Below are 17,020 nucleotides of genomic sequence, written 5' to 3'. Positions count from 1 at the left end.
CCCTCTCCAAGTATTTCTAGGTATGTACCCCTGTTCATCTCCCTAGTCGACAACTGTCATCACCAAATGTTTCCTAGCGATATTAGCAGAGGTTCTTGGACCCATCTTACAATTGTTCGCCTTAGTTCTTTTAGACATGGGATGCCCTCCGGGTGACCGTAGCCTTTTGGCTGACTGCGGTGTAGTTTCCGAATCTAGATGTGTAGTCTTTGGGGTAGCCTGTGCAGCCAATCCCCGATCCCAATTTAGGGAGTATCTCTCCCTAGATAAGGATCATTTGCACCAAGCCTCTCAATAAACCGGAGAGCGACGCCGCTCCACTCTTCGAGGTTTCAGTAGCAGACAACATGCTACGGCCTGATACTATCACCCTTCACAACCTAGTCGGCTACATAGAGGGTTCCATCGATGTCAAGGAATATACGAAAGACGTAAAAGTGGTCGCGTATGCTGATGACGTAACAATTTCGGATAGGGGAAGGTTTCCCAACACTCTAAGACATATATTTTAGAAAGCCCTACGTGCTCAATTTAAGGAGTCAGCGAAGTGGACTACTGAAAGTGGTCTAGGTAAAAATCCGTGTAAGACAGAAGTGGTTGTTTTCAGCAGGAGATACAAGTTGCCTACAGTGAAACCTATCTCCTTGGAAGGAGAGAATGTTCCATTTACAGAAAGCGCAAAATACCTAGGTGTTTTGCTGGACAGGAAATTGAACTTCATATCCAACATTTTGGAAAAGGCAACTCTTGCCCTATACACCTGCAAGAGAGCCATTGGCAAAAGTTTAGAATTTAGACCATGTGTCACGCATTGGGTCTTTTGTGGTGGTCTGATGGACGTCGCTTCAAAAGTCCACCTACTGCTCAATTCTAAACCGGATCCAAACGATGGCTTGTTTGTGCATCACAGCGCACTGATGCTACATCTGTCTTGCCTCTGGACATTGTGGCTAGACAAATTGCTGCGACCACTGCCGTGAGGTTAAGGGAACTTTCTCATTGGTCATGTGGCGACCACGGACACTGTATTATCCTTGATACAATATCCGATGTTTCAGGCAGTGTGGATTACACCCAACATGAGCCGCTTTTTGATAAAAATTACTGTACCACTATTCCTACTTCCGGGGTCTAGATCTGTCGCTCCACTGGAAATAGACACGGTTCATCAACCGCCTAATGGCTACTCAGAATGTCAGGAAGATCAAAAACATAAATATTTATGGAGTCGAAAATTAGTATTTCGATGTACTACAAACGGAATGACGAATTTAATATACCCCCATGCAATGGTTGAGGGTATAATAAGATTGCATTAGGACCATCGCTTAAAACTACACTTTTAATATCCATCAACTAAGCTTTTTAACTCATCCCCATGGAGTCGGGGCACACTACTCTAGTCATTCCGTTTGTAATGTCTTGAAATATTGATCTGCGACTCCTAAAGTATTTATATTCGTGATCGTCTCGACATTATGAGGTGATCTAGTCATATCCTATCGTATGTCCGTCTGTCGAAATCACGATAGTGGTCGAACGTAAAGCTAGCCGCTTGACATTCTGCACAAATACTTCTTTTTGCTGTAAAGTGACCTTTCAACGTGTCTTCTTGAGCCCCTAGAAGCCTCAAATATTATCTGATTGGGCTGAACGTAGTATTATGTTACGACTTCCTATAATAGTGTTAAGTACGATCCACATCGGTCTACTGCCTGATAAACCTGAGCTTCTGAAAGCCGCAATTCCAAACCCATTGGGCTGAACTTTTGCATATGGTGTTCAATTGCGATTTTCAACAACCTTGCTAAATACGATTCAAATCGGTCTATAATCTGATATAACTCCCAAATAAACCGATCTTCCGATTTGTGATCTTAAGCCCCTGAAAGCCGCAATTATTATCTGATTTCGCTAAAATTTGGCACGTGGTGTTCAAATACGACTCCTAACTAACTTGTCAAGAAGGATACAAATCGGTTTATAACCAGATATAGCTGCCCAACAAACCGATCTACCGATTTGAGATTTTGAGCCCCTGAAAGCCGCAATTGTTATGCAATTTGGCTGAAATTTTGCAAGTTATGTTTGATAATGACTTCCAATTACCGCAGTATCTTCGGTCCGAATCGGACTATAGCCTCATATAGCCCCTTACAAACCGATCTCCGTATTACTCTTCAAAGGCGCCTTGAGGCTTGAATTTTTTTCCGAGTTGGCAGGTGATTTGGTCCAGTAATTAGACACATGCTTCCAAGAATCTTCCCAGCCGAATTTAGCACGTTTTTGGTTGTTTAAACTTTCATCAAATCTTTTAAATCGAATCTTTTCCCAGAATGGCTAAACACCAATTAATAAACATTTCATTTTAAAATGAAACTAAAAGCAACTCTAGTTATCTCATTGTTAAACAAAAGTTTACTGCTCTAAACTTCATTGTTCTCTATTCATTGTTTCAATAGGTTCTATAATAGCATGACACAATTCTTGCTAGCTTGCCAGATAGCCTGCCTGCCTGTGTATCTGCCAGCCACTGACCCATGACCAATAAAACTTTAATCCGAAAATCAAAAAATCACTTTAAACGAGTTCTCTCTCAAAACAAAATTCAATTAATCACTGGAAAACTGAATTATGAAATGACTGAAATGACAGAAATAACCTTTCCTCGGCCAGTTAGGAGGACAAATGAGAGGAAAGTAATCAATCAGCATGGAATGATGGGCACAGGGGCCTAAAAGGAAATCACGAGCCAAGAACCAAGTTGACATCCAACTTCAGTCATCCTCCTATCCTTAGCCCAACTCCCTTGTCACTGGAGGACAATGATAACAACGACAACGACATTTACTAAAAGTTCAACAACTCAATTATTCAGGACAGAAATAACAAAAGTTGTTTGTTCGGCTCTGAACTGTGCTGTGATGTTCTGTTTTGTATTGCAATCATCAGCAGTTCAAAGCGTTGAGGTGTGGATACCATTGCAAAGTTAGTGGGATGATATGGGGCGCTGTTGATGCGGAAGTGGGATACAGGCCACAAAATCAAAGCCAAATTGTCCTGTGGAGTCAAGAGCAGAGACGCCGGCAGAGTGAGATGAACCGGCAGTAATGGCAAACTACTGCCACTGCCATTACCAGTTACTGGTGCTGCTATGCAAAAACAAAAAAAAAACGAAATCATCAACAAAGCACAACACAACAACTAGAACGAATACACGAATACTTCAAAGGACATCAAAGGATGTATGTGTCAAAACTCACACATAAACAAGACTCTCGTCGCAGGCTAACATATGAGTCGGTATGCTGACAATGGCATCTTGTGTTTGGTGCTTAGGGCGTGGTACATTTGTGTAGGTATACCTGTGCGCAAAATACACCAACACTTGCAGGCCGGCTCGTATACACCAAAAACCAAAAAATAAAACACTCTCTTTTATAGGTTTACTCTCCCTGGCTAGCGAGCGTTCTCTCTCTCTCTCTCTCTCTCTCTCTCTGACGCTCTTTAAACGCCTTCGCCACTTTGGATAAGGGCAAAAGCGCAAATGTAGGTCAAATTGCATTTTTGCCAAGCAGAAACTTTAACCTCCCCAAAATGGGGCTTAAAAAAGTGCATCAGCCAAGTCCTCCACCCTCTCTTGCGAAGGCGTTAATTGCAATTTTACCTCATCTTCAAAGACATTTTGCGGTGCCCGGAAAAACTGAACCAAGCCCTTATGACCCTAGCAAGAACTGCATGTCTAGATGGAGCATATTTTTCTGGGAACTTACCTTTGCCGAATGTGGGGCGCGAGATGTCCAGTAAAAGGATCTCTTAGCTCGTTTGCTACTTATTTTTCCTATTCAGCGTTAAAGTTTCGTTGAATGGTTCTTGCCTCGTTCTGTGTGCGTTGTTGGGTAAATTAAACACCGAAATTAAAGAGTCAATCGACAATCTTCATACATGTATGAACATATGTATGTAGACGTAAATATATCTACATATATATATGAATAGATTTGTTTGAGTGTGTGTGTGTGTTTCGAAACAATCGCAATAGTTTTTTGTTGAGAATGAAAATTGAGAATGAACCTAAAAAATCAACAAGACATATGTTTGTTGTAGAGATTTTGAAATTTAGAGCTGATTTCCGGCTGCTTCCGTTTCCCCTCAATGCTGGACTTGGCCTTTCACTTGTGGAAATTCTAATGTCAGCAGTTAATTTGGGACTGTTGTTTTTGTTAGGAACCGTTTTTAAACACCGCACACCAGCTTGCTGGCTATGCAATTTACAGCCCCTCTGGGTTTTGCTGGAGAAAAATATCCAAATTCCGTTCAAAGGAAAATTTCGAAACGAAACTTTTTGCGTTTTACGTTTTTGTTTCCGATTATTTTGGTTTTATTTTTGAAACAACGAAATTCCAATTCGGTTGGTTGGTGTTGTTGTTGTTGTTGTTAAACTTGTATTGATTTTGTTGGTATTCTACGAAACAAGGAGAAATTATATAGCGACGCAAATTATAAATTATATGAGTAGAATTTAATAAAAACGCGCTTAAAAAGAACCGCGTTCTCTTTGCTGGATACTTTGAAGACCGCTTGACTCGTACTGAAATGCAAAAGTGTCCCAACACAGTAAATGTTGAGCCACACACATCGCACAGCCAACACAACAGCCATCCAGCCAGCCAGCCAGCCAAACAAGAACATCCTGCGAGGAGCAACGAGGAGACGAGAGCCTATACGAATATCAGATGTGGTGGCGGCGGTGGCAATGGTGCTGGTGCTGGCGACATACATTCACATGGCCCACTCACATATAGAATAGTAGTTCGTGCCACCTCTTCCTGGTACTTTGATGATACCAAAGGACTGCTCCTACTCAGCTGAGGCTGCTTTAGGCCCACCGCCCATGCACTCACTCCCACTCCCACTTGGGCTTCGTGAAAACAGAGCACCTATTTTTGTGTCATGTCATAGTATAAACATTCCCATTCTATAGAAGAGAGCCACAGATAATGAAAGAGAGTTTGGAAATTAAGGAAATGGGTTATACAGCCAGTGTTGCCAAAGAGTTTCCATACAAAGGATATGACAGAATATAAATAAAATAAATTTTAATTAATTCATCTAAATAGCAAACAAAATGAGTTATCTAGAGGCCTCGAAGTTAAATTGGGAAATCCGACAATTTTCCCCAACTACATTTCCCATGAACATTTCATTAAGAAGAAGGGAATACTTCTCTCATATCAATGAGTGCAGTCCGATTACAGTTTAGGCTCAATGATAAGGGGCCTTCTTTTTTATGCCGTGTCCAAACGGCGAATCGACAACACAACTTAGTGGAGAAGTTTTAACATGGCAGATTAACTCAGAAATGTTGTTAACGCCGAGATTTCAACCCAGGCGTTCGGCGTCATAGGCGGACATGGTAACCTCTGCGCCACGGTGTCCTCCGGCAGTGTAGCAGAAACTTATAGAATTAATTAGGAAAAGAAGTTGCAGTTATTAATCCGCCCCATCCCACTATGGGCATACACCTGAGCCAGTTGTTGTGCGCTTTGAATAATAAAAAATAACCTAAAAAAAAAATCTAAATCAGGAATTCCGTGCACTTACAAAATCCTTAATTGTTTTCCATACCACGCCCCTAAGTTGGTCTGGTATTGCTTCCCATTTAAATGCCGGTGTCTGTTAGCTGCAAAACCCGAGCTCTGACATAGGAAATACTCCAAAGTCTCCTCATCTTCCCCGCATACCCTACACATGCTATCAGTTGTTGCACCGATTTTGCATAAGTGAGCTCGTAATCCTATAAGTCCTGTCATGATACCGAAAGCTATACTGAACTCCTGCTCCTCTCCTTTCACCAATAGCCTCGTCTACTAATGGTTCGGATCTCCCCATAGGATTTTTGTCGTCTTTCCTACCGTTTCGCTGTTCCTAAGTGTTGCATGCATTCATCGCCCACAACCGTAGGACTACATCAACCCGAAAGGCTTTGGGTTAAAAAGGTTTATTGACAGCAGTCCACTGACCTTCACTGCCAAATCGTCTACTTTTTCATTCCCCTTACACTCTATGGCTCGGCATCGAATCTCCCTCTTACACTCAAAAACTATTCATGCCTTTACCGTCCTGGTTGTTATTGCCCAGTTTACGTTAATACTACACCACCTCACGCATTCCGGAACTGTATTGCAGGACACCGTGGCGCAGAGGTTAGCGTGTTTACCTATGACGCCGAACGCCTGGGCTCAAACCCCGGCGTAGCATCAACAAAATTTTCAGCGGTTGTTATCCTCTTGCTAATGCTGTCGCTACGCGGCACACCGTCAGGACTCGGCATAAAACAGGAGGCACTTTATCATTGAGCTTAAACTTTAGTCGGACTGCACTCATTGAGATGAGAGAAGTATCCTTAATGGAATTTTCATGGGAAACTTAGTAGCAGTAGTAGTATTATGGTAAGACGTGAGTGTCAGCGAATTGCGATGTACAGAAGTCAGAATGAAGTCCGGATATTCCACCAAAGAGTTGAACATCAAACCGATTACTTTAGTGCAGGCACATTCTCCTGCTGAGACAAAGAAAGAAATTTAGTAACTGGATAGTGTGCAGAGGATATGGAAAGAACATTTTATTCAGCTGCTAGTGTCCGACGATGGCGGCGAAGGGGATACCGCAGAACCCTCCAAGTCAGAATGAAGTGCAAGAAGCTGTGACCCGACTGAAGAACAACAAGACAGCAGGAGCCGATGGGTTACCCGCTGAACTATTTAAGACCGGAGACGACTCGCTGATAAGGCATATGCAACAGCTTGTCTGCGCGATCTGGCTTGAAGAACACATAACCAATGATTGGAACCTCAGCAACTATGTACCGTACACAAGAAAGGAGACAAGACGGAATGTGCTAACTAAAGAGGAATAAGTCTCCTCTCCATCGTATACAAGATACTCTCGAGCATACTGTACTGAATGATTAAAACCTAAAGTCAATGAGATAATTGGGCCCTGGGAAGACCAGCGAAGGACAAATCAATACCTACCATCTCTTTGTTGATTACAAAGCCGCTTTCGATGCCTCTCTACGTTCAAATGTATTTCAACATCTGTCTGAGTTTGGTTTCAATGCAAAATTAATTAGACTTTCCAGGGTTACACTTGCTGAAACACGTTCCTCAGTAAGAATAGGAAACAATCTCTTGGAACCATTCAATACCAAACGGGGTTTCGTGCGACTACATAGTTTATCGTGTGATCTCTTAAATATCCTGCTAGAGTAGATTATACGAGATGCAGATGTGAATACATATGGCACACTACTCACAACAGATGCTACTTGCCTATGCCGAAGACATCGACATCATAGGTCGGTCACTGGAAGTAGTAAATGTAGCCTTTGAAAGATAGAGCCAGTTAAAATGGATCTGGCAGTATATGGAGATAAGACGAAATGGTTGGCATCAACTCCCAAAATGTCCTGTACAACCGATCAGATAAAGCAAATGGAGAAAGTTGGGAACCACAACTTTAAGATTGTCAGCAACTTTATCTACCTCGTCACCGCTGTTAACGAAACGAATGAAACCAGCTTGAAATAAGGCGAAGAATACTTCTGGCAAATAGATGCTACTTTGGATTAAGTTGGCATTTTAGAAACAAGGCCACCTCTCGCCAGACGAAGATAACACTATACTAGACACTGATACTATACGTGTTGTTACAACACGGACAAGGCAAGGGTACTTGTGAAAGCAGACCAGGCAGTACTTGCAGTGTTTGAGAGAAAAGTTCTTCGTAAAATATATGGACCAGTTAGCGTTAATAGAGAATATAGGTGTCGTACGAAACACGAGCTGTATGACGACAATAGCATGGTTACACGCATCAAAAGTAAAAGCGTTCTAAGTTCGCCCGGGTTGATCGCATTTGTCTCAACCAAATTTATCTTTGCAGGAAAACAAGTTTTTTGTCCAGTATCTCATTAGAAACAAAGGATTATAGATAAATATTACCATGCTATTGGAGCCTTATCAGGTTATGGACCTATTCTGACTTTGTGTGGATGTTGGCGACCATAATAAAAGTCATGGTGCAAAATTTTAGCCAAATCGGATAGGACTTGCTTTCCACAAGGGCTCATGAAGTAATATCGGGAGATCGGTTTATATGGGAGCTATATCCGATTACAGACCGATTCAGATCATATTTGGCACGCATGTTGAAGGTAATACGACAAAACGTCGTATCGGTTAAGAATTGCGCACTCCACAGGCTCAAGAAGTAAAGGGTGATTTTTTTAGATTTAGTTTTTCAACAAAAAAAAAAAACAAAAAACAATAATAAAATTCAGAAAAATTAATAAAATCTTTATTTCATTCGATAGTACGATCTATAAAATTTAATGTTTGAAGATTACTTCATGCAAATGTTGACCGTGACTGCACCTTAAATGGTCCAACATTTCGGCAGGTATCTCACGAATAAATTCTTCAATGTTGTCTTCGAATGCGTCAGTTGCAGCGGCATTGTCTGTATAGACATGAGCTTTAACATAGCCCCACAAAAATTGTCTAAAGGCGTTAAATCACAAGATCTAGGCGGCCAATTGGCCGGTCCCGAACGTGAAATAAGATGTTCACCCCACTCGCTTCTCTATAAAATCCATTGTGATGCGTGCAGTGTGGCGTGTGGCACCGTCTTGCTGAAACCACAAGTCATGCAAGACAAGCTCTTACATTTTGGATTAAAAATGGTAGATATAATCTCACGGTAGCGCTCACCATTTACAATTACATTACGATTCGCATCATCTTTAATGAAATACGGTCCAATGACGCCGCCAGCCCATAAACCGCACCAAACTGTGACTTTTTCAGGATGCATTGGAAGCTCTTGCAATACTTCTAGCTGATCTTCACTCCAAAATCTACAATACTGTTTATTCACGTACCCATTGAGCCAAAAATAAGCTTCGTCGTAAAATAGAAGAAGAGCGCGAAGAACTTCTCTAAAAGAGCAATAATTGCATCAATAATTAGCAAGCGTTGTTCGTTTGTAAGCCGATTCATGGTTAAAATATAAATCAAACTGAAGATGTTTGACAGTGAAACAAACACGAAACGTGCATGAGCTGTTTTAACCAGTGTCGTCAAAAAGATGATAGCTAAAAAATCACTCTTTTTAATCGGGAGATCATTTTATATGGGAGCTATATAAGGTTATGAACCGATTTACCGACCTAAAGAAGTCAAAATCCAAAATCGGTTTATATGGCAGCTATATCAAGCTATGAACCGATTCAAAAAGGAAGTCTTAACAAAATACCTCATACAAAATTTCAGCCAAATTGGATAAGAATTGCACCATCTAGAGACTCACGAAGTCAAGATCCAAGATCGATTTTAATGGCAGCTATATCAAAACATGGACCGATATGGCCCTTTTACAATCCCAACCGACCTACACTGATTAGAAGTATTTTTGAAAATTGTGTAAGTTAGCGTGCTTTCGACAAGCAGATAGACGGACGGACTGTGCCGCTGGTAGGTTAATAAATACTTAACTTTGAGTCTTTTTATTAAAGAAAAAATAGGAGCGTCTTAAATTTTTTAAGTTAAGATGCTAAGTTTTAGAAAAGAATATTTCAAAAAATATTAAAAGGGCAGTCATGTTTGAAGTAAAATGAGAATCAATCAGCGATCAAAAAAATTTTTTTTTAGTGCAGTATGGATGCGCTTACAAAAAGAAGTACGGTCCAATGACGTATGCTCCAAGTCCATTGTATGGCCCAGTCCATACAATGGACTTGGAGCAATATCAAGGCAACAGGTAGTCATTTGGGCAAAATTGAGTCGATTCTGAAATTTAGATTACTTCCACACGTTTTTTCAATTCCAAGTGAAGATAGATAATGGAGGAAGTCAAAGGTATTTCGCCCAAATAATTTCACTTGAATCTTTTTCAAAGATACTTTTACAACTTTTCAAAAAAACGGCAACTCTACTTACGCACACCCACCCATAAAAGAGGGGGGCTAGGCAAGTTGAAAGCTTTTTGCCAACTTCTTAGCCGGTTTGTTGAATAAAACATTTCATTTCACGCTTAACTACATTTCCTTGAAGAGAGCCATTTTCATTTAATGCACAAAACAAAATGTTTATCAGGAGAGTAGTCCGTTTCGTTGGAGAGTCATTCCATTAGCCGACACAGTTGCTGTGTGATAGCTCATTTTGGTGCTGCTGACTTCGGCAACTGAGTCTCTCAACATACTCAATTTGCACTTTTTATCTCTCTCTCTGTCTGCATACGATGTCCTTTTGAAATCTTCACACCATACCACAATTTTCCAAGACTACCTTGTTTTTGACCATATTTCTTTATTGCTGTTGTTTGTATGTGAGTTTTGCAATTTTTATATGGTGAATGAACCTAGGAAATGCATTTATCCAACATTATTATACCCTACAATGGGTGTGTGAATTTTAGAGGGATTAAGAGTTATTTATAATAGATGAAAGTATTTATGAAAACTACCTCTAAACTAATATTTTAAAAATCCTTTTACAAGGACGTGTGAAAGGTATTTCTAATATACAGCTTTAGTTTGCTCTAACGCTCATTTTACACCCATTGAACAAACTGCCCTCATTGGTTCAAAATAGTGAACCAATAAGTCAGACAAAAATGTTCATAAATCAACAACAGTATTTTGTTAACGATACTTTCGAAACAGTCCCCAGGCGTTCAAAATCTGACGACGTATAGTGAACATTTTTTTTAAAGATTACAAAAGTTTTTATTTGATACTGATGTTTTAAGAGTCATTTAAACTAACAGTTGGCGTACATACAGATTTTGTGGGAATAATGTTCATAACGGTCCGTATATAAAATTGACAACGCGTGTTCGCAAAATTACTCCCGTTGTCAATATTTTCAACAACGCCTGTTTATGATCATATCACCATTAGTGCTTGATCTTGCAACAATAGTAGAAATACCAGTGTTGGTGAGAAGTTTTTTTCAGTAAACCTCTTAGGTTAGGTTGAAAAGAGGGTGCGGATATTAATCCGCCCTATGCCACTATGGACATACACCAACAAAACATGGTGGAAGAAAGATGGATCTGATAATTTCCAATCGAAGACATAACATCTCAGAATTTAGACTCTCGCCTCTTTTTTAAAAAGAAATTTAGGAGATGGTCTGGAAGCGGGTACAAGGATGATATCTCGCGAAGGTATGCCCTCCTCGATTCTCGTGAACTCATTAATCTCAGATATGCTGGCAATAACGTGCTGGTAGTGGAAGCTAAACTTTTATCGAGGATTTGTCAGATAACTTAATTGTCACTGAGGTGACTGCAGAGATAGGCGACAAAATACAATATATGGCTTGAGGAGGGTGCCAAGAAAGACGGATCTGATAATTTTCACTCAAAGATATAAAGTACCAGGATTTAAACTTCTCCCTCCTAACAAGATCAATCTACAATCGTAGAAGGAAGACTTTGCCTAGGCCCAGGAGAATACCTTTGTCTAGTCCTCTAATCGGAGTTGCCCTGGAAAGTCTGCACGGAGGAAAGAAACCGAAAGGTACTGTTCACCTTTTAAACCTTGGGGGGTTGCTGTTGTAGCAGTTTGTTGTGTTCTATTGGGTTGCCCAAAAAGTAATTGCGGATTTTTTAAAAGAAAGTAAATGCATTTTTAATAAAACTAAGAATGAACTTTAATTAAATATAATTTTCTAAAGCAAGCTAAAAGTAACAACTGATAACTGACGGAAGAAAGAATGCAATTACAGAGTCACAAGCTGTGAAAAAATTTGTCAACGCCGACTATATGAAAAATCCGCTATTACTTTTTGGGCAACCCAATATCTTCCGTCCACTTGATTCTGTTGAGTGTCAAGACCCATGAACTCTGCGACTAAGATGTGGTGCGTACACAATGACCTGGGTGTGAGATTGAAACCTTGAGGGTGATGTTCAGTAGTAAATGAAGAAGTAACCCAATGATAATTTTCTAATACCAGTACTAACTTGTGGGGCACTGTTATGCAGAAGGGCTGTGGAGAGAAGAACTCGTCCTAGGTAGATCTAGAAAGTTAAATTCCTTGTCTAGGTTAGAATCACGGGAGCGTTGAGTTGTACATCACAGACGGCTTGGAAGAACTGCTATATAGGCCGCCTGCAGAAGCAGCGAGATGCATCTCTCTTATTCAAGAGAGCTGTCCATCAATGTTACAAAAGGCAGGACCATGTACCATACGACTCCTTAGGGGATTTTAAGGAGCTGCGTTTTGCTGGACTACTTGCTGACTAAGTGACGGCAGATTAAGGTGGAGGGTTGGTGGTTAGAATTACGGGAGCGTTGAGTTGTTCGGAAGAGCTGCTAAATAAGCCGCCTGCAAATGCGAAATTTACCACGGATATTCGATTAAGAAGCAGCGGGAGCTGCAATATTACAAATGGCGGGACCATGTACCATACGACTCCTTAGGGGATTTTAAGGAGCTGCGTTTTTCTGGACTACTTGTCGACTTATTGACACGAATAACAGGCCAATCAGCCTCTCAAACTTAGTCTTTAAGTCTAGCACTTGCGTGTATTTGGTGGCATTCTTGAACATAGAAGGGGTTCTTAGTAACATGAAGTTGGAGTCCCTATTTGGTACTTTGATAGACAAGAATTGGGCTGATACGATGGTGAAAGGAGGATTAGGAAGATTGATACAAGAGGATATCCACAAGGAAGAAGTTTATCGTCTACGTGTACTTTGTGACGGAGAAAGTGAAATACTAGGGGGTCTAAGGGTATTTGTTTTGGATAGGAATGAGCTGCCGTACTCTATGGAGGCAAGAATCTGGGTGTAATTCCTGCCAAAGCTGAAGAAATAGGGGACTGAATGTACACTACTCCTATAGTTGAGGGCTTAGAAGGAAACGATGCATTGAATGTTTGTTGAGGTGGTTCGACCGGTTCTGGTGTGCCAATAGACCATTGGCATCTGAGCCCTTCGCAGCATGAACTAGAAATACAGGACAGCGCTGCGTTTTTTATCTCAAGAGTTGAATAGCATGCTCGATCTAAGGACTTTGCACTTGTGTATTAGTTGTGAGGCACTGAAGCGATCAGATACCTGGCGCTCCTCAAACTTTTGTGAATATTGGGTTCTGCTGGGAGATGGCGATGTGCCTTGGAGGCTTACGATGTGCCTTTGGCACGAGAGATTAGAAGCCTTTCCTTGTTGATTGGCTGGGTGTGGTTTTTACAAAAAGCGAGCCCTTGGTTGTGGGTAACCCGCAATTCCCGGAACATTCTGTATACACGGATGGGTCCTAACTTGAGAGGTACATGAGGGCACAAGTCTTCATTGAGGACCCCGGGGGACCCCTTTGCCCCAAAAACCTGTTCCTGGGGTCAAATTAGAGGAGGTGCAAAAAATGAAAAAAATCGGGGGTGCTTCCTACAAAGTGCAGTTTTTCCCAAATTTTCGCGAAATCAATCAATACGCCCGTTAGAGAGTTAATACCTTAAATTGAGAGTGGAGTTTATATGGCAGTTATGTCGAAATAAAAACCGATCTTATCCATACTCGGTAGGAATGTCGAGGGATCAAACGCAACTCATTGTGCCTAATTTCGGCATAATCGATGAAAATATTCACCTTTTATGGGCATAAAATCTTAAACTGAGAGATCGGTATTAAACAGCGATATCGAGCAGCCTTACACAACTCACTAAATCAATTTTCTACGTAATCGGAAAATAAATGCGCCTATAATGGGCTCAAGACCTTAAATCGAGAGATCAGTCTATATGGCAGCTATATCCAAATCTGAAGCGATCTGGGCCGTATTAAACAGGAATGTGGAGGAGCCTAACAGAACTCGCTATACCAAATTTCTGCAAAATCGGACAATAAATACGCCTATTATGGGCCCAAGACCTTAAATCAAGAAATCTATCTATATTGTAGCTATATCCAAATCTGACCGGTTTGGGCCAATTTGAATAAGGACGTCGAGAGTCCCTACACAACTCGCTGTTCCAAATTTGAGCGAAATCGGACAATAAATGCGTCTTTTATGGGTCCAAGACCATAAATCGAGAGATCGATCTATATGGCAGCTATATTTAATCTGTACCGATCTGGGCCATATTAAACAGGGATATAGAGGAGCCTTACACAACTTTCTACATCAATTTTCGGCGAAATAGGAAAATAAATGCGCCTATCATGGGCTCAAGACCTTAAATCGAGAGATATGGCAACTAAATCCAAATCTGGAGCGATCTGAGCCAAATTGAACAAGGACTCGAGAGTCCTAACACAACACATTGTAACAAATTTCAGCAAAATCTGCGCCTTTAATGAACCCAAGACCCTTAATTCAGAGATCGGTCTATATGACAGCTATATCCAAATCTGGACTGATCTGGGCCGTACAACCAATCGTCCAAAATTTCAGGGAAATCGGATAATAAATGTAGCCTTAATGGACCTAAGACCTTAAATCCATAGATCGGTCTATATGGGGCCTATATCAAGATATAGGCCAGTATAGCCCATCCTTAAACTTAACCAGCCCATAGACAAAAAAAAAAAGAATCTGTGCGTAGTTTCAACTCAATATCTCTATTTTTAAAGACTGTGGCGTGATTTCAACAGATAGACGGACGGACATGGCTAGATGGTCTTAGATTTTTACTACGATCAAGAGTATATATAGTTTATAGGGTCGGAAATGAATATTTCGATATGTTGCAAACGGAATGACGAAATGAATATTCCCCCATCCTTTGGAGGTGGGTATAAAAAACGAATTTTTATTACAGAAAGCATTTTGTGTAGCATGTGCTTCATAACCGACTTGCATACCCTTCTACAGTGTCATAGTGTTAATTCTCTCATTTGCCTTTTTAGTTTGAGGGCATCCTCTCTACCCCACCCATAACGTCCTTTGTTGCTTCGTTGTTCGTGCATTCGTTTTTCCGAAATTGTAACACAAACTATTGAACTATTTTCCTTTTTTACTCCCGGGCATGATGCTCTGACAACGAGATGATGTGGAGGTAGCATTTTGGACGATATGTGAGTGGGGTGGCCAATAAAGCGAGCTAGCCGAGTGTTGCAAACGAAAAAAGGCTGTCATGCCGATGAATGTGATATATAATGCGATGTGCCCTGTTAGCAGATATATATGTAGGTGGGTAAAAAGGACTTAACGAGAAATACATGAAAGCTTTGGTATGCATATGGCAATGCACAAATTTAGTCATATACAAGTGAATGTATCTATCCTTCCAACCGTACGGCAAGGATATGTGCAGTTAAGGCAAATAATTATTTGGAATGTAGGTGTATATAAGGCTCTAAGAACAATACCAACTGCCAACTATGTTAACAGAGAATATTTTCCCAACGATATGCCATTATGATTGCGGTTTAAGTTGCCATTGGCAAATATGTAACTTGGCTCGTTTTGCTTTTTGCATTACCCATTGTGCATTTACCGTACACTTTGTTTGCGGCCTATGTATGTGAGCTTGCATGTGATAATTTGTTAAAGTTTTAGTATTTACATTATTTTTATTCTGTTTACGCAAAAATGATTGAAAATTATTGCTTTTAGTCAAAGACATTCGATCGATACTGTCAATGCTGATAATAATGTTGATGATGTTGTTGTGTGCATATGCCTTTGTGTGCTGCCGTTCAAATATGCAAATATTGGACTTAAAATTAAATTGGATTATATATTATTATTGAACAACAGAAACAAGTTGATCAAATATTTTCAATAGTTAATGAAAATATTTGCTATGTTTTTATGTTGTTTTTGAGGGAGTTAAAGAAGGGTTAGCATACGATTACAGGTGTTGTTATATTGCATGATTTCGATAAGATGACAATACACTAATGTAAGAGAGTGAAACAAAAATGGGATCACATCTGCGGAAGCCAGTTGATGTGCTGTTATTTGTAAGCTTCAGTCTATCAGCATGTTTTCCGATCAAAAAGTGACCTGTCATGAGGGACACAAAGACTGAGACAACTGTATGTCTATAGCTAACAACAGCAAAGTCTAGGTTGGGCCATATACTTTTGTAATGTTTACAACCCGCACTTTTTGACCATCTGTCATTTGTTACCCTACTGGGCTTTTCCTAAGATTTCGCTAAAGGCATACGCACAAATTCCAGTTTCCTTGGAATGTGTAAGGTAGTTCCTAGTTTCTAACGCTAGGTTAAGTCTGTTTAGGTTTAAGTGGCAGTCTGCCATCAGACTCACTTAGACGTTTTCGTCCATTGTGATACCACAGGAACAGAAGAAGGAAGATGCCTTCTAGTTCCTACCGTTGAACCATCCAGATCGCTTTAAAAAGCAAAATAACTTACGAATGTTCACATCAGACAGGTTCTCAATGAAATGAGATCCTAAAGGGGACTCCTTCAGTCTGTCAGCATGTTTTCCGATTGGACAATGACCTGTCAAGACGGACACAATGACTGTGACGTCTGTTCTAACCAATAACAGCAAAGCGGTAGACCTCATCAAGTCTAGATTAGGCCACATAGTTTTGGAATGCACACAGCCCCCTCTTTGTGACCATTTATCATTCGTTGCCCTTCGAGCCTGATCCTGAAAACTTAGCTTACATGTCGCTAGAGGCATATACGCAGAGTCCAGTGTCCCTGAAATGTCAAGACGGTGAAGAATATATATACTTTATATACCACGGCTAACGAGTAAATCATGACTCACGAAACACTCACGACACCCGAAACACTCACGAGACACTTAGGACTCACCAAACGCTCACGATTCACGAGATGCCCATGAGATGCTTAAAATTATTATTCGCTTCATGAGTCGTGAGACGTGAGTGCCTCGTGAGTCGTGATTTCCTCGTGAGTCGTGATTTCCTAGTGAGTTGTGATTTTCTCGTGAGTCGTGATTTTCTCGTGGGTATTGATTGTCTCGTGAGTCGTGATTTTCCCGTGAGTCGACATAAAAAATTCG

The 17,020-nt window shown here is 40.6% G+C and overlaps 1 protein-coding gene across 5 annotated transcripts in view; it reads right to left on the bottom strand.

The window, feature by feature from the left end:
• LOC106087570 (ELAV-like protein 3) overlaps window positions 1-17,020 on the bottom strand; it is a 189,171-nt gene that overhangs the window by 133,400 nt on the left and 38,751 nt on the right. For 3 of the 5 annotated variants that reach the window (XM_059366321.1, XM_059366320.1, XM_059366322.1), the window contains exon 1: window positions 3,774-4,372. The exons of 1 other annotated variant lie outside the window; for it this stretch is intronic. The gene's annotated coding sequence lies outside the window, so the exon portion shown is untranslated. Of the gene's footprint in view, window positions 1-3,773; window positions 4,373-17,020 lie in introns of those variants that run through there. One more of the 5 variants, XM_059366317.1, reaches the window with a different exon arrangement.

The sequence above is a fragment of the Stomoxys calcitrans genome, chromosome 4, assembly GCF_963082655.1.
Source record: "Stomoxys calcitrans chromosome 4, idStoCalc2.1, whole genome shotgun sequence".
Lineage (NCBI taxonomy): Eukaryota > Metazoa > Arthropoda > Insecta > Diptera > Muscidae > Stomoxys > Stomoxys calcitrans.
The sequence above is the reverse complement of the archived record's forward strand: the minus strand, read 5'-3'. Positions and strand labels throughout refer to the sequence as shown.